General features: G+C 40.6%; 2 long non-coding RNA genes across 3 annotated transcripts in view; one reads left to right on the forward strand and one right to left on the reverse strand.

Moving 5' to 3' along the window:
• LOC102250412 overlaps positions 1–18831 on the reverse strand; it is a 179053-nt gene that overhangs the window by 87030 nt on the left and 73192 nt on the right. The window contains exons 1-2 of one of the 2 annotated variants that reach the window (XR_313531.2): positions 15443–15519; positions 850–970 (exon numbers count right to left, since the gene is read on the reverse strand). The exons of the other annotated variant lie outside the window; for it this stretch is intronic. This is a non-coding gene — a long non-coding RNA (uncharacterized LOC102250412). Of the gene's footprint in view, positions 1–849; positions 971–15442; positions 15520–18831 lie in introns of those variants that run through there. 2 annotated transcript variants of the gene reach the window in all.
• LOC106725910 overlaps positions 196–18831 on the forward strand; it is a 20086-nt gene continuing 1450 nt past the window's right edge. The window contains exons 1-2 of the long non-coding RNA XR_001361914.1: positions 196–207; positions 9851–9856. This is a non-coding gene — a long non-coding RNA (uncharacterized LOC106725910). The remainder of the gene's footprint in view (positions 208–9850; positions 9857–18831) is intronic.

The following is an 18831-nucleotide window of genomic DNA, read 5'->3' on the forward strand; positions in this document are numbered from 1 at the left end:
AAGTGTGCTGGTAGGGTGGCCTTTACCTCCTTGCACCCCCAGCCCACACCCTACAGATTGAGCATCTTAAAGGTCATGTTCAGGGACGGTCCTTATCAATTAAAACATCAGTAGAGAGAAAAATTCCACTCGGAGATATGGTGAGACATGTTGGTTTCAAAACATTGCAGATCGTTAAATGAGTAATGTTAATGTGATCTCAGAATAGTAAACACACCCCCACATGGAGAATGATATTAGTTGCATTATCTGGAAAGGAAAAAAAAGACGATTTGGTTGCAAGAACTATGAAGAGATGTCTGTATGGGTAATTCAAGTTCTTGTAGAGCAGGTAAGTTGCATTTTTCTAATTGCCTCCCACTTCCTACCCCCCGTATGTGTACACACACTCCCAAATCAAATCTGTTCTTGGAGTGAGGCCTGTGATTCACAAGTTCTCATAGAGCAGATAAGTTGCATTTTTCTAATTGCCTCCCCCCTCCTACCCCCGTATGTGTACACACACTCCTAAATCAAATCTGTTCTTGGAGTGAGGCCTGTGATTCAGGGGAAATGGAGGACTGGGGGAGGGGGGGAGCACACACATAGAGGAAGAAAACTCCGATTGGGAAAGAGTTTCTTAAGAATTGTGAATGTCCTGCACAGGAAGTAACACTTCATCACACGGCTGATAATCAGCCTGGGCTTGTCAGGGATTGGTTTTTCCCTCCTGTGGTGTGAGGATGGCCCCATGCAAGCCTGAACACCTTCCCGGCCAGCCTGACAGTCATTTGAACACATCCAGTACCCATCATCCAAAAAGTGTGAGTGCACTGGTCCCATTACACGGAAGTCATGTGGAACACTCACCATGTCAGGCTGGGGCAGGGGGAGGGATTCTTCTGCAGTTTCAAAGGGTTTCCATGGAGCCAGACCAACGCCGTCCTCCAAACAGCCTTTTCTACTAAAGCAGCTAGCTCACGGCCTGCACCTGTATCGAGTAAGACAAAATGCACTTTTTTTCACCCACCAGCTCACTTGCCTTTGCCCCTTCTCTCTCTGATGCCCAGTTTTTCTTCCAGAATCCAATGTCTTTAGAGCCGCTTATCTTTAAAGAAAACAATCCAATCAGCTATTTTACTCCAAAGAATTGGCAACTCAGTATGTCTAGTGTTTGCATTTAGAAAAGTGATAAGTACTTTACCCAAAGGAATGATTCTTTAATGGTGAAGTTTCTGGCCCTTTCATGGGAGCTGGTGGGATGTTACAGTGCCTCTCAAGTCCTACTACATGGTGGCCACCAATGTTGAGCACACCTAAGTATGACCCTCATGCCAGGGTTATACTTCATTCCCTGACAAGAAGCCGGTAGCTTCCTTCATGGTTATCAAGTTGCTTTTATGCAGTGCCTGTTTTGGCTTTTTCCCCCCAGAAATATTAGGCAGAATAAGTTAAATCCCAAAGGTCCTTACCTCTTGACCATAGATCCTTAATATAGTGCCACTCTACCCTGGACTTCTTTGATAAAGAGGACACAGACTGAGGAGGGGCAGGGAGGTTGTCATTACATGAGCCCTTAGGTGTGTCCATTTTTAAGGCTCAAGTCATATGTTAATCTTACAACAGATACATGAAGGTCCTCATCCATTTATTCAATAATCACTCATTAAGCTCCCACTGTGTTCCCACAATTGTTCCAGAGATACCTCAAAGAGCAAAATCAAAGTCGCTGCCCTAGCAGAGAAATCAGTTTAAACTATTTCCGTCTGTCTCTAGAAAGCAGAACTGGGACAAATGGGTAGGAGTGTCAGGGAAGCAGATTTCTGTTTCACATAACATACGACCAAATATGGAAGGGTCGTGAGCTCCATGTTACTGGAGGGGCCGGAGAAGAAGCTGCTTGACTGCTTGTTGCAGAGACTCATGCTGGCAGCTGGACTAGATCGGCTGTCTTCAACTGTTTCTTTCAGCAGCATGGCTCTTTTCTCAAATAAAATCTTATCTTTAGCTCCAATATATTAGAAAGCAGAGTCACTATGATTGAAGGGGAAATATAGCTCTAGAGGACCCCCTGCATGTCCCTCTGTGCACTAAATTCTAGGTATCCACAAGCTACTAACGGAGATGATCATGGAGCTCCTGGCCTCCCCCAGTGTCACGGGGATCTGTGAGTCCAAGTAGAGTGGCATGGGCTTCTCACCACAGTCTTTCCCTCCCTCTTCCCCACTTGTACCTTTTCCTAGGAGAGAGTCTGGTTAAGCCAGAGGTTCTGGAATTTAATGAAACACTTAATAAATGCTCTCTGAGAATGTTAATATGAGTCAAGGACATTGCTTCATTTGAGTTGACCTGAGAATAACAGAATGGCTCCTCCAGTTCCAAAGTGGGCACATTGCCTGGGATCCTGAACCTTGAAGAAAAGCCAAAGAGCTTAGAAAGATGGAAAGAACCTGGGGGAAGAGGGCAGAAGACCAGAGGGAGACTCACGGGCCACTCACTGACATGTAAGAACACATTTGTACCGTTCTCTGGTGACCACACATATTTATTATCCTCTAATGTAAGGTTTACTTTCTAGCAATGACTATCATCACACCCTCTCAGATACAACAGGTATGACTAAGGGGCCAAGCATTATTCTGCAATCTGGAGCAGACAGCAGCTCAGAGGACTACGGGCTGGCAGCTATTCACTGGCTTGGGCTGGTGATGGGATGTGGGAGAGAGGAATGTGGTACCTTGAATCAGAGCTTGGAGTCTTTTCAAGCATAGAGCTACCGTGCAGAGCCTCGAGTTTGCCCAATCACAACCTTATCATCCTCCCAGCTAGAATTTTCCTGAAGGTTCATCAAACTCGAGTCACATCTTCTAGCTTCAGAGTCTACAAAGTTGTGAGCTAAAGTGAATGAGTTAGCTGAGCTGTCCTTAAACCCATTTTTTTCCCCAAAGTGTGTAATGTACAGTAAACATTACTTGGGGGAGATGTTAATAGGTGTTACTAGAATTTGGAAAACTTTGGGAAACTCTTCATCAAAGAAAAATAAGCAAGTTTCTTTACTGCAGAACTTTACACAACCTTGAAAATGCTAATGTGACTCTCCAAGAAGGGAATATAGTATAGTTTTTCCTACTTTTATTTTAGTTCTGAATAGATTTTCTCACAGAGCACTGAAACAGACTTTGGGAAATCTGTAAAAAGCCAAATAATATGAATTTAGTTTAAATTTTCATGAAAGTAAGGCAGTATTTCCAAAGTACACCAATTTCTTGTCCTTCATCTTGAGAGATAATAATGCAGGCACATAGATGAATTGTCTGCATAACAGAAGCTTCAAACATCAAAACAAACCATTTTATTTGAAATCTTTCTAAGGTGTATTACACACATTTCTATTTTTGATTATGGAAAATGAAACAATTCGGAGTATAAAAGTAAACATATGCTCATTTGTAAAAGCTTGAGAATTTGGAAAAGAAAAAATAAGAGTTACAGACCCATAATTCTCTTAACATTTTATGAAATTTCTCTCATCTTGTTCTGCATAAAATGGTTGCTGAAATATAAAAATAAATGTCATAATTCACTTAATATTTTCTATATCATTAAAAATTCTTTGAAAATATATTTCCATGCCTCTATTATAGTTTGTAATTTGTTTTGTGTGAACTTGGTTAAGGTAATATTGACCGTCATATTTGTGACAAATATTTTTCACAACTTGCTATTTACCTTTTAATTTGGTTTATGATTTTTACTATGTAAATATTAACATCTATTTACATTAAAATACAGATCTTTTTCATTTTTTGTTTCTTCCTTTGCTTTCCTTCTTAGAGAATCCTTTCTCATTCAGAAGTCAGATGAATATTCACTAGATTTTCTCTGGATGTTTCATTTTTTTAAGCCCTTTCTTTAAATTATGGTAAGCTGTTTGCTTTTTAAACTAAATAAAGCATTTTCTTAATGACTCGGGATCACGATTTTGACCAGTGTTTAAAATTTTCTGCCATCAAACCAAATGCCCCAGGAGCCACTGCAGTGAGTGGGGAGAATTTTCCTCATTCTACATGACCTCAGGATCCTGTGATTTGCTATCCCTGTGGCTGATTTTTGGTTTTAATCTCTTCTTTTGACGTTGGCTCCCAGCTCTCATTTCCTGTTACAGACGGTTGTCTACCACTCACAATGCTCCCCACTTTTGACAACTCATAAACCAAATAACCATATTTGCATTACTATGAACTAAGGATATATATAGCATGAGTGTAGAAGACAATAATGACCCCCAAAGATGATGTCCTATCCCTGGAATTGATGATTATATAATGTTCCATGCAAAGAGGAATTCAGGTTGCTGATTAACCGACCTTGAGATGTGGAGAATATTCTAAGTTACTGGGTGGGCTCACTGTAATCACGGGAGCCTTAGCAGAAAAAGAGGGAAGCAGGAGAGTCAATGTCAGAGTGATTCACTATGGGGAAGACTCGACCAGCCATTGCTGGCTTTGATGATGATGGCGGCCAGAAGCCAAGAAATTCAGACAGCAAGAAGCTTCTCTCTGAGAGCCACCAGAAGGAAATGCTGTCCTCTTGGCACTGTGATTTCAGTCCAGGGACACCCATTTCAAATTTCTGACCTCCCAAATTGTAAGACAATAAGTTTGTGTTGTTTGAAGCTACTAAGTTTGGGCTGATTTGTTCAGCAGGGATAGGAAACTGACACACTGGGCCTAGGAGTCTGTTCACCAGAGAAAAGTGCACGGGCTTTAGTGGTTGGCATTTGTGATTGCTATTTTGGCTGCTTTGCGGTTTTATTTCTCCCACTCACCCTCCCAATTATTTCCATGGTAATCTAACCTATATCAAGGTCAGAGCCTAAGTAGGGCATTATTATTTTACAAGAATTGGCCTTGACAAATTAAGTTGCAACCTTTGGGTCAAAGGGTGAAGTAAAAGGAAGCTACCGAGACAAAGTATTTTTAAAGTTTTTCAGAGAAATCACAAGGCTGGACCTTCTGCCCAGTCTGGAAGAAAGAATGTCCAACAGAGGGTCATGACCCCTGAACTGGGTGAGAGCATCACCATTTCATTCACATCTGCTCTAGGTCAGATAACCATTACTGTCTCTAGGTAAAAATCCCCTCTGTTTCTAAAATACTGGGTCGCTGACGGGCACAAGATACAAATAATCCACTTAACAAAAGGAGTCTTCTGGGGTTAGGGGTGCTAAATGGATCCTCTGTCACCAAGGGCCTTGGATCCAGACCAAGTCGTAAAGCATGAATAGTTCAATAAAAACTCTATAGTCCTCAAGACGAGTACACAAATAAGAATATGGGAGGATCAGAAAAGAAGGTGCCAGCATCTGCCCCTAAAATGTATGGGGACATATGCCCAGTAGCCTAAGTACTTAGGTAATTTGTGTGATAGATGTAGAGGAAGAGTCTGAGGAGTACTCATAATCTCTGCTTCCCTAATGTCTACCAGTGTCCTGCATATAGTAAGTGCTCAATAAATTCCTGCTATGAGCATGAACAAAGGTATGGATTTAATAATCCTCTGCCATCTTTAAATCAGTCTCTGGCTCTACTAACATAGATATAATATCACTTCTTAATAAAAGTTTTCAACCTTAACATAAAAGACTATTTCATCGGGCCCTAGCTCAAGTTAACTTAGGAAGCCAAAAAATCAATAAGGAAGTATTGATTAACATATTAGAATTCTTTTTTTCCAAAAGAAGAAAAAAAACTCTTTCTTAGAGTTACAAGGTTTAAGGTGATAGTTGAGGAAGAAAAGCAAAATGGTTAGAGGTAACAGAGAACAATAATTACATCTGAATGTCATAATTTAATATGTAGGCATTTAAAAAACAGTGCCTGGTGGAAATGCACTCAATAGATGGAGGCTATCATATGACTCTTCAAAATTTTCATATGCTCTTCAATAATTAAAAAATAATACTCTGAAAAATAATAACTTATATCATAACTTATAATAAAACCAAAGAATATGTCAGTTTGTTAAAGGAAAGTGATGAATGATGACAGGACAATCTTTACATGTATATATAGAGTGATATACAATACACAAAGTTATGCAAATGAGAGCATAGATTTAAATATATTATATTGACTGTTCATTACTTAAAGGGTAATATAGTGAATCTCTACTAAAATAAAGAATAATTTCTTCACGGTGGTATTAATACTATGACTTCTTAATATGTTGATACATATATACAGATAGATATTCATTCAAATAGGGCACCTTATGGTAAGTAAGTCCAATGAAGGGTTTCCCTCAGAGTCTAAAACCATGAACATCAAGATGAAAGGTAACATAAAGAACAGAAGTATTGGGCAGTGTTGATTAAGCCATATCCTTAAGATAGTAAGAGTCACTTCCAAAGGACTGACTGGGGCATTTAAAGACTCCTAAGGAACTGACAGTCACCAAGATATTAGACCCAAATGCAAAAAATAAAAAATCAACTCTTCTAAAAAAAAAATAACACAAAAACACATAAACCAATTTAAAAAACCCTCCCCTTCCAATTAGGAAGTTTGACTCCATGTTTGCTTTAATGGAGGAAGAGGGAGGTCAGATCTATTTGCTGTCATCAAGGAAGCAACAGGATGGGTGTGAGTCTGAGGCTGCCAGTGTAGACGAGCTAAATGATCTACATTTAATAAATGATGGTGTAGCTTTCTCCTTTCTTCATTACCAAAGAAAGGTGGTAAATGTACAACTTCAAGATCACCGGGTTAGAATCATTCCAACACTTTCTTCCCTCCAAAGTTCCTAGATATGCCAATAATGCAAACTCATATTCTTGAGAGAAATGCAATATGAAGACCTAACTGACACCATTTGAGGCCCAAATTGATTTTACAATTAATTGAAGTGCCATTTTCCAGTTCACATTGGTGGAAACCTACCAAGAAGACAATAGGTTCTTTCGTTTCTCAAAAAAACACTTCTGAGCCCTTGGAAATCAAGTTGCTATCATTGACAGATAGTATGGGTTCACTGTTAAAAGTTTATGCCAACTGTCCTAGCTGATTTGGCTCAGTGGATAGAACATTGGCCTATGGAATAAAATGTCCCGGGTTCCATTCCTGTCAAGGGCACATTCCTCCCCAGTCCAGGCCTTGGTCAGGACTCATGCAGGAGGCAACCAATCGATGTGTTTCTCTCACATCGATGTTTCTCTCTCTCTTTCTTCTCTCTTCCACTCTCCCTAAAAATCAATGGAAAAATATCCTCGGGCAAGGATTAACACCACCAACAACAAAAAGTTTATGTCAACCAATTGCGCTTTGTTTTTGTTGGGTTTTCTAGAATGTTAAGTGAAGGGCAGCACAGACATTGTGTACCTTGATTTCGGCAAAGCATAATGTCCTTGTGGAAACTGTGTCCTGGCGAGTAGCACAGCTGACAGACTGTCCTTTTAGTGGCAAAAGAACACTGATCATAGGTCTGACTAGGCGGAAGTTTCTCCTTTTAATGCTTCAAGGCAACTACTAGTAGACCTTGTCCTGTCCCAAAACCTTTATCAAAGTTTTGGATAAGGCTTGGGTTAGATTACTCAGCATGTTCACTACCATTGGGAAGAGTTATAATTCATATTCCTCGTGACAACCAGGAGAAGGGAACAGAAGATTTCCAAGCTACTTTAGTAGTTTGGGTCCTAGGGAGCTGTTCAAACATGGCTACATGTCAGAAGCACCTGGACCATGTTGAAACATATGGACACCCAGGCCTTATGCCAGGCCTGCTTAACTAAAATTTCCAAGGGGCACAGCCCTGGCATTTTTTAAATTACCCAGGTGATCGACAAGCAATCAGCCTAGCATCCCCCTTTCAGAACCATCACATTAATGGAATTTCATATAGAGGTTCTTCTGGGGTCATAAACAGTCTTTATCTGTTAATCTAGAGATCTTTGTGGGCTTTCAAATTATGAGAAAACCCTTCCCTACACTGGCTTCATCCAACCTTGACTCTTCCTCATGTGGGAAGGGCAGGGCAGGGGGAGGAGGAGCACAGCACCTGATAAAGAGAGCCCCAGCTTTGATATCAGCCAAACTTGGAGTCAAGCCCTGCTTCTGGGGCCTACCAGCTCTGCCAGGGGATCTGTGCTGCCATTTCCTCATCTTAAACTGTGAGGATCTAGCAAGATGCATGTGTAAAGGTTTGCTCAGCACAGAGGTGGTCGATTAATGCCAGCTTTTACTTTTAGACTCTTCAGCAACCTCCCCAGTTTTGTGGATCTGGAGTCTGTGGTTTTATCAGAACATGCCTTTTTCTGCAGCTCTGCCCAGTAGAGGAAAGAAGCCACCATCTCCTGACCATCCGCTGTGTGCTGCACACTAGGTCCCTCTCAAATCTAATCTTATTTCCTTTCATTGTCACCAAAACCTATGTTTTCACACATGAGGAACTTGAGGCGCAGAGAGGTTAAATGAGTTCCCACAAGTCGCCCAGCTAGAAAGAGACAGATGGACACCATGAATTTGACTACTAAACCTGCACTGAGGATTCCCCACCGCACTTTTTAAATGGTTAATATAATGAGTGGAGAAAGCTTTGCCCTTTAAAAAATCTAAGGAGAGACATTTTGAAACTGCGAGGGAGGGGGGAAGTCACACCGCCTACACTCCCCATTACCTGAACACTCAGCAATTAGCCAAAGGAAAAGCCAGGAACTGAACTCATTGCTCTCTCTCTCTCTCTCTCTCTTTCTCTCTCTCTCTCTCTCTCTCTCAAACACACACACACACACACACACACACACGACGGACTGCCTTATTTAAAATTATAGTAATTTATAATAACACTCCCTCATTATACTCTTATTCCTTTGCCCTGCTTTATTTTTCTTCTTACTACTTAATCAGTATCTCGCATACCATTATTTTAGTTATTTCTCTTGTTTATTATGACTCTTCCCCACTAGAGTATTATTGCCTTAAGGGAAAGATTTTGGTCTATTTTTTTTTAATTCTCCTATACACATGCCTAGAACACCTTGGCACACATTGACAGTAAATATTTGTGGCATGAATAAATGAGTGAATCAATGGATGGATGGATGGATGAATCAATAAATGAATGAATAGAAAAAGTCCTGAAAGGTATCAATCATAAATACTGAGAGTAATTATCTCTTTAAATAGCTGCATGTTCTGGTTTTTATATTACAAATATGTATTACTTATTAATAATAGCTTTTTAAAATGTAACCTCAACTGTCCAGGCTGCTATTGCTTCGAAGATGAGTAAGGACAAAGACAGAGCTGGGTTTATCTTCTAGAGAGCAAATGTGCTGGGGTTTTCCCATGGACCCCTCCAAATTCACTGTCCACCCTACTCACTCTACTCTGCCCTGGGATGTTGAGCTCTTTGAACTTAATCAACAAGCTCTCTTGGCCCTTGGCTTCCAGTTGGGAAAGGAATGAGGTTGGGCTGCTGGTTCCTATTGCTGCAGAAGGGTTATGTCAGTCACTTCTTAATACCCCGACCTCCCACTTGGTCCTATGACTACTCCCACTCTTGCCTTCCTCAGGCCTAAGGTGTAACATTTTGCATGCCCAGAATGTTCCACTCTCTTCTCTGGTCATTTTACCTGTCTACATCTTTTACATAGTCCCTCTATTACATTTTCCTCAATTTCCAGTTGTATGGTCCACCAGTTTCTTGCTGGGTATCTGACTGATACAGCACAAAATGGGGAAATGTGCTTATAGTTAGAAAATCTGGGTCCTGATTCCTTTCCTGAGTCCACCTTTCTGGACTCTAAAAACTAAGAGAATTCAGCAAGACAAACTCTAACATTCTGTGATTTCAAGATGCCCTTTCCTTAGAGAACAAAGTGGTTACTTTCCCCATTGGCTAGAAAGTGTTAACCTGATCCAGAGTCTAAAAAGGGTCCAGTCTCCAGGACCTTAACCCACAAGTGTTACAGATGTCCTATACACAATAAAACTGAGCTTGGCAATAAAAAAGCCACTGAATCCCAGTCCTATCTTTGCCCTCAATCAGTTTCAAATCAGTAATTTCCAGGAAAATGGAGGCTACATTTTTTAAAACTATTATTACATAAAATAACACATGTTTATAATAGAAAAACCAGAATTTGCAGCCACTTAAAGGGATGTTAATTATTTTCAACATCTACAATTGATGCAACCTTTCCAGATATTTTTCTATTCACTCATTCATTCTACAAATACTTTTGAGTGCCAGTAGAGGTGTGGTTGTTCTAGGCATGTGGATATAGGAATAGCGTTGCATTATTATGAAGTACTCATGTTGCCAAATCAGAACTCTGGGGGCAACCCCAATTCTCCACTTTGGCCAAGTATAATACGTGAAGAATTACGTAATCTCTGCTCTTCTTCGGACAGTGTGTTCACAGGACACTTAAGTCCCTGGAAGGGTGAGAGGACTTTTGTGTGTGTGTGTGTGTTTTATCTACAGGACCAAAACCTTTGTCCCATTTGACTTTGCTTCTCTTAGACACAGCCTCCAGCCTCTAGTGAGGAGGCTTTCTCTATTGGCCAACTCTAAACATCACCAATAAAAACAGGTGGGGACCCTTCTGGGAAGTGGGAAGTGTTTAACCAAATAACATTGGAGGTTTAAGGGTAATGTCTCTGGAAGTCAGAGCAGATTCAAGGCCGAGAACTCCTTCGTCTGGCATGATTGGAAGAATGGATCCGCCCAAGCAGACACCATGGTTATTGGAGGAGCCACACATACAGCTGTGGCAGGAAGGGCTGTCTGACTCTACCTTCATTCCATCTCTCTCCACCCTCACACCAGTGAAGGAACGTTTTGTTTTGTTTTGAAAAATATTGCACCCACATTATGTTCTGAGAAGTATTAATCTCAGGCAGAAATACATTTGTCTATCTGACATTTTATTTTGAGGAATATCAAAGACCTAGGCTTACTTCAGGAAGAAACCAAGACTGATCATCACCTCATCTTTCACCACTCAAGGCTTGCTAAGAAGGCAAATATACTCACTGTTGGAGAAGTGTCTGTCACATAATAATGAAATTCACACGAAATTTTGTGAATAGATTAATTATTGAACAAATGACTCTTAAACTATATATATATAATCCTCACCCTGAGGATATGAGGATTTTTTTTTTATTTTGAGAGAGAGAGGAAGGGAAAGAGAGAGAGAGAGAAACATCAATTGGTTGCTTCCCATACATGCCCTGGCCAGGAATCAAACCCACAACCTAGGTATGTGCCCTGACCAGGAATTGAACCTGTGACCTTTTGGTGTATGGAACAACGTGCAAACCAATTGAGCCACCCAGCCAGGGCTTAAATCATATATTAATATTTAATATTTAGCACTAATTAACATTTATCAAACAAAGTTTTGAATTCATAAGGTACAAACAGAATGGGAGGGGAAAGGAGGAGAAGTGGGTCCCAGAGCCCAGCAAGTCAGACTGCATGACCACAGGGCAGGCTGCTCTGTTTGCACCAGAGTCATCTGTAAAATGAGATAACAGAGCCTTCACCATAGGGTTGTTGTGTTAAATGAGTTAATGTATGTAAAATGCTTACAATAGGGGCTGGCACATGGTAAACGGTCAGTAAATGTTAGCTATTACCCTCCTCTCCTCCTCCTTCTCCAGCTTTTCCACTCTTAAGAGCTCTCCTGATCTGCTCCTCAGTATTCCATCTTCCTCTGAGAATCATCTGTGCCTGTGGTCCCTTCCATATAGTACAAGATATGCTGCTGGTGTTTCACAGTCCCTACATTAGAGATATTTGAAAATTTTAAATAAATTTGACACTGAAACTTGCTTCCATCAGCAATGAGCCCACCTCAGACATTCTTCCTGTGCCAAATACCATCACTGTGCAGAGAGTGCAGTGAAACAACATGGTGACTGAAAGGTAATGTAGGTTCTTATTCCCATTCATCCAACAAATATTTATTAGGTGCCTATCATGTTCCAAGCCATGGCAGGGACATCAAAATAAATAAGATATTGATCATCTTCAAAGGAATTTCCATCAGAGAGTGGAGAAAAATCAGATAGAGACTGTAAACACAGGTAGAAAGTGGCGTGGCCACAGAGAAGCACAGCTAGTGCTACGGGTCATCAGTGACAGGAGGAACTGGCTCCTGTGGGGGAGTCAAGAGAAGGGAGGGCAGTTTCTACACATGCAGATCACCGATGCCTGCCATGGGTAGTGACTCAACTCATCTTAAGATCTTAAACGTAAGGATTTGGTCTTTGTCTAGGGAGTTTTGTTCACCAGAACTGTAATGTAGGCCAAGTTTGTCATGCCTTATGCCTTTATATCAGTACTCCCAACCACCACCACCACAACCCTCCCACCCATTGCAGTGATGAATCCAGACCTGGATCTTGACCTGGGTTCCTTAACACTCTTATCCCAATTGAAATGTCCCCATTTGATGTTTCTTATTCTTCAGAGTCCCTGGGTGGCAGAAGACCTGTCCTCAGAGAAGACCTCATAGTACCGTGGGCATCATACTGACATCATATTTGACACAAGTAACCTCTAGAGTCCTGAACACATTCTGCTTGTGTTTAAAACTGTGGCCCAGGGCATTGTGGATACATCTGTTTCTTGCAAGAAAAAGAACCAGACTAAAACCAATGGGTTATAACCAACCAATGGATTTTGACCAGCTCAATCACAACAAAACTTCGGTAATTAGCTGAGCAACTTCAATAGCTAAGTAATGCAGCTTCACTTTGATCATCAAGTTGAAATCTCTATGAATGACTTTGGCGAGAACTGTGCTAAGTACAATCTGCTCACCAAAACTTTAAGGTCCTGAGTGAGAAAGCCACAGAGCTTTAACACATGGACTTAAAAGAATAACTGTTTTTAGATAAAACCTATCACAAAGAAATAATGCAAGTTGTTTTATATTTGAAGCATGCCAATTGCAAAGATGCCTGCAGGTGGCTTTGTAAATATCTTTCTGAATTGCATCCATATCTTTGTCAATATAACATCACCTTACATTGGTATTATACTATGTGATTTGGGTAACACGTCAGTCTCTTAAAGGATGGTATCTGAAAAGGTCAACACTGCGCCAACCTACCCACAACCTCTTTGGAGGGGATCCACCCTGCCCACACTTTCTGCTGAAGGGGCAGGCCCCGTCAGCCATGTTTAGTACCCAGTGCCCCACCTCCTCTGTCCACAGATGACTGGCCCTGGCCCAGGCATCTGAGCCAATGGTACACAATCCATGGGCTTCATCGGGGAGGTACAGTCTGTCCTGAAAAATGAACTGGACCAGTAGATTTTCATGTAGGGCCTCGAACTTGAAGCAAGCATAGCCATCAGTCAGTACTAGGTCCAGAAGAAGGAGACATGTAACATGCTACATTTAATCATAGAATCAAAGATCCATGAGTTCCTGCTGCTGAAGTCCTGGGAGCCTTTTTGAATCTAGAATCACCTTTGAAGTCTGGGCTCCTTGAGGCCAAGATTTAATACGACTCCTGTTCTTAGATTTCCATGAACATTCCATTATCATTTAAAAATAATGTGACATAATACAATATGCTAAAATCCCTTGCCTTTCTGTTTCTTCCAAGAAAAAGAACCAGACTAAAACCAATGGGAAATTAAAACTTGGGTCCCAACTGAACTCCTGGGCCACACACGACCTTCTAGAGAAATCATAAGAAGGCAAATTGGCAATGTCTTAGCCTTCACTGGGAAGGCAATAGAAAAGAAAAAAAGAAAAAAGGGAACTGAAAGTCTTTAGAGACAATTTGGAAAGTTTGTGTGTGAGTGCCTCCCTGTTGGCTATTCAATGATTTATTGAACTAACACCATGAACGAAGAAGGCACAGCCTCAATGAGCTCTCTCTCATGAGTGAACCCTAGCATTTAAATAACCAAACCTAAAATAGACTATGAATGACTGCTGGTTATCAGATATGCTAGATGCTCAGGAATCACAAGCGTTTGAAGCCAAATCACACGAAAACCTAATAATATTTGACGCAGGTTCAAAAGCAGGTGCTCCATTTTGGGTGTGCCTACATAGCCTTGGTTTTTGTTTCCACTCAACTTTGGAAACTAAATAGCACTGCTCTCTATTTAAAAATGTAAATGTGTTGGTTCAAATAGACTGTGTCTAAATAAAACACAATTTCTGAATATTCTCTCAATGATAACATTTCATAGCCAAAGATATTTCATAGCCTAGAGTTAAATGCAATTTGATCCCTATCTAAATATTCCAATTTACTTAGAAAATGAATTATTAGCATGTTTGATTCATAAAGACATTTAATGAGTTTAAAAACTAAGATTTGTAAATTGAGGTTTTCAGTACTTGAAAGGATATCATCTATGCCTGTATCATATAAATTATGTCTTCCTGTGTTGGGGAAGCAGTGTGGTGAGGTGGTTAAGTTTTGGACTTTGCTTAAGATGGGCCTGAGTGCAAACCCAGGCTCAATGATTTTCTAGTCATATGGCCTGGGGCAAGTTATGTCTTTATTTCTCAAACCAGAATGGTGATAATAATAGTACATACCTTATAAAATGTTGCAAGAATTAAATGAATTAAGGTACATAAAGTGCTTAAAGCAGTGCCTGGCCCATAGGAAACATCTACAAATGTTTGCTATTATTTGTATTACTTTCATTGAACTTGAAAGTCTCATTGAATATATGCAAGTATTGTACTAGGCATATACTTTTGTAAACTTTAAAACTCACAGTAGCAGGGTAGGAATTACTAGTATCATTCCAGTTTTACAGTTGCAGAAATGAAGTGCAGACAATGTTAACTAATTTGCTAAACGTTGTCTAGTTACTGAATAGGAGAGCTAGGATTCATTAATTCACTCATGAATTCATTCAACATGTTGTTATTGAGTACTGGCTACATACTATTCGATGTGCTAGAATACAGAGGGGAACCAAGCACACATAAATCCCTGTCCTCATGGAACTCAGCTTCAGCTAGGGGAGACAGTTTGAAAAATAAGAAGAGCCTGTAAAATGTATAGTAGACCAGATAGGGGAGTGTGCTGAGAAAACTTAAGCAGGGAAGGGAAGAGGGAGCATGTGTGTGCATTGGGAAGGGGAAGTTGGAGTTCAGCATGCAATTGTGGCTAGAACAGGTAATTAGGGAAGGTCTTGTGGAGAAGGGCATGTTTGAGGAAAAGCTTGAAAGCATGGGTGGGGTGGGGTGGGGGTGCCTAGGGGGAGGGTTTCAGGCAGAGGAAAGAGCATGTGGAAAGGCCCTGAGGCAGCAGCGTGCCTGTTGTGTTCTAAGAACAGTAAAAGGGCTGAAGTGTAGCTGAAGCAGAGAAAAGAGGAAGAACACTAACTAGGAGATGAGGTCAAAGAGTGGAGGGCCTGCCTGACATTGGTATTTGCTGAAGATAACCCCTCCCCATGTCCATGTTACCTGAAGCTCTGCCTCCACATCTTGAGAAGCCACTGATGGAAGACTCTCCCCCTTGGAAAGCCCATCTCGCCTCCCATGGGCTCCATCCTGTAGAGAGGAAAACCCAGACTTGGTGTGGACAGTCAGGTAGTGCATCGGAACTGGAAACCACTTCACCAGCCTCCCCTCCCCACAACCCACTGGAAGCAACCATGACGATGGTGCTTGGAGCCCTTGCAGAGATGTGCTGTGGTCTCTGTGAGTGCATCACAGCAGCTTCCTATGCAAGAGTTTCAATTCAAGGTCATTTTTGGTAGCAGACTCAGAATCATCTCTATTCAAGTGTAGGAACAGCCAGACCCCAGTGGGCGTTTTATTTTCCATTTCCTTCTCCTCATATTTATTTGTTTCTTTATCTTCTCTGTGCGGTAAAGGTGAACTTGCATGATATTTTCAGATAAAACTTAAAAGGATGCCATCTGCATTGGAGCTTGCTCTTCCCCAGACCATGTCAGGCTCTGCCAATTGGGCTGCCTGGGTTCAAATCCCCATTCCACTCCTTAGAAGCTGTGTGACTCTAGTCCAGTGGTTCTCAACCTTCCTAATGCCATGACCCTTTAATACAGTTCCTCATGTTGTGGTGACCCCCAATCATAAAATTATTTTCCTTGCTACTTCATAACTGTAATTTTGCTACTGTTATGAATCGTAATATAAATATCTGATATGCAGGATGTATTTTCATTGTTACAAATTGAATATAATTAAAGCATAGTGATTAATCACAAAAACAATATGTAATTATATATGTGTTTTCTGATGGTCTTAGGTGACCCTTGTGAAAGGGTCGTTCGACCCCCAAAGGGGTCGCGACCCACGGGTTGAGAACTGCTGCGCTAGTCAAAATACTCAACCTCTCAGAGCCCCAGTTCCCTTGTTTTTAAGTTGAGGATGATGATAATATCTGCTTCATAGGCTTACAGTAAGAACAAAATAAAATAATTTAATGTTATTTTAGAAGTTAGTCAAAATTAGGGGCTGCCTCCTATTCCTGGGGTGCTTTTCATTGCAATGAGAGAATCATTTCAGGACACTCAGGGGCAGGGGTCTAAATGATGTGGTTGTCTCCCATTTACACTCAAAGCAAGATTCAGATATTTTCAGTATGTGTCCATCTCTCTGCTGAATATTTTATTTTGGGTGGTCCCAGCCCCTGTACGGTGATGAGCATCTTGAGTTCTTAAAAGTGGACTCAGGGAGGTCTAGGGAAATGGTTGGTCCACTGCCTCAAACAGGGAAGGTGTTCTAACTGCACTTAGTACCTCTCTGGGGACACACTCTGAGCTTTTCCTACCTCATGCAGGTCACTGAGGGAAATGTTTGCAGATTCTCCCACAAACATATGAAGAAAAACAAGACACACAAAAAACCAAGCAAACAAACAAACGAAACAAAAAAAACACAAAACACAAGCAAGTATTCTTTCTAGACAGGAAGTTTTTAGCAAGAGAATCTGCAGGGATTACATTTTTCCTCCATCAATGTAATCTACCTTTTGGATAAAGGTCACACAGAATTTGGTAAATGTTGTTTAATGGTTACAGCTTATTAACCCTATGTGTTCCTGAAGAAAGGAAAAATCATGACACAGTCTTGTTAGAAAGTCTCCACTGGCTGGGATTAGCAAACAGTCAATATTACTATTGGCAGTAGCGTAAGTTATCGAATAAATCACACATTAAGGAATAGTTAGAGCATTTTATAGTAACCGCCAAAGCAATTCTCTTAGGATCATTGTAATGGAGAAAATGTGTTCTAGAAATGCTTCTGTAGCTAAATGGTTTAGACAAATAGAATGTTTCCTATTGGCTCAGATTACCATTTTTAAATGACTTATCATGGTTCCTAACTAAGCTTCAACGGTCAGAGCCCCTTCAGATTATGATTTTAAGTTGCTCATGCCTGCAATTGCATAGGCCCAAATGACCTTGACACAGAGTCCTGAAATGCCCCAGATAAGAAGTTTAGTGCCATGCGGATAATCACCCAACTTAACCGCAAATTGTAAGTTCTGATTGAGATGTGTCAGGATGTTTTGAAGGATATGACATAGGATAGAAGATAGAGACCCACCAATTCCACACCTCATTCTCACCCCAAAGACATGTCCACCAAAGACATGTACAAGAGTGTTCATGGCAGCTTTGTTCCTAATAGCCCAACATTGAAAGCAATTCGATGTCTGACAATAGTAGGGCAGATAAATTATAATATATGCATTCAATAAAATACTACTCAACAATTAAACAAAAATTTTTAAAAAGCTATTGCTATACACAGCAATTTGATTGGATCTCAAAACATGTTGAAGAAAGGAAGCCAGACAAAACACACACACATATACACACAAAAACATATGCACTGTATGATTCCATTTACATGAAATTTTGAAACAGACCAACTAATCTATGGAGATCAAAGGAGTGGTTAACCTGGCCAGGATGGGAGTGTGGGAGGGGTTATGTAATTGGAGGGTACAGAGGAGCCTGCTGGATGCTGGGATACTCTTAATCTTGATTAGGGTGGTGATTTCATGGGTGTATACATATGAAACACTCGCCATCTGGACACTTACTATTTGTGCAGTTTACTCTGTGTAAGTTATGACTCAATTAAAAAAATTAAAAACTAAAAAAAACAAAAAGTGAAATATAGCGGTAAACAGGATCTGTGTTTTCTGAGTGGATTTTGTAAGACTCTGGGATCGAAAACCCAAGAACTATGACTCCCCTGTGAGGAGAGAAAATGTGAATCCCAATAATTACTTTATTGTAGTCTCACAGCTATTTTGAATAGCAGAAATAAAACTGAGTTCAAAGCTATATAATTCCAGAAATCATGTTTTTCCCACTGCACCGTTTATTAAAGCTGCGTGGCATTTTAATAACAAAGGCCAGGAAGAGTAATCCAAAGGAACGACTCTGTAATGGTAAAGTTTCAGACTTTAAAACACCTGGATGAAGGCAGGTACCTTTCAGCATAAGTCTTCAGAGCCTCTGAGACTTGTATAGACCTTTCCCAGGGTTACTATTGAGACCTGTGTGTGCAGGGCACAGCTAGCTTCTGGCAACAGAAGGGGAACAAGAGTGTGTAAGAGGAGACAACACTTTAGAAAAAAACTACACACATAATTCTATAACGTTGAAATGTAACATGAGCTACAATAAGAAAATCATAGAAGAGCTCTTATATGGGAAAGAATAAGAGGTGAGCCTGATTTTATTCCATCAGGAAAGTCTCCCTGAGGAAATTACATATGAGCAAAGGTATGAAGGTTGGGTAGGCATAAACCAAAAGAATGGGGGGAGGGGAAGAAGAGAGGAGAGGAGAGAAGAGGGAGGGAGAGAAGG

This window comes from Myotis brandtii, unplaced genomic scaffold, assembly GCF_000412655.1.
Source record: "Myotis brandtii unplaced genomic scaffold, ASM41265v1 scaffold196, whole genome shotgun sequence".
Lineage (NCBI taxonomy): Eukaryota > Metazoa > Chordata > Mammalia > Chiroptera > Vespertilionidae > Myotis > Myotis brandtii.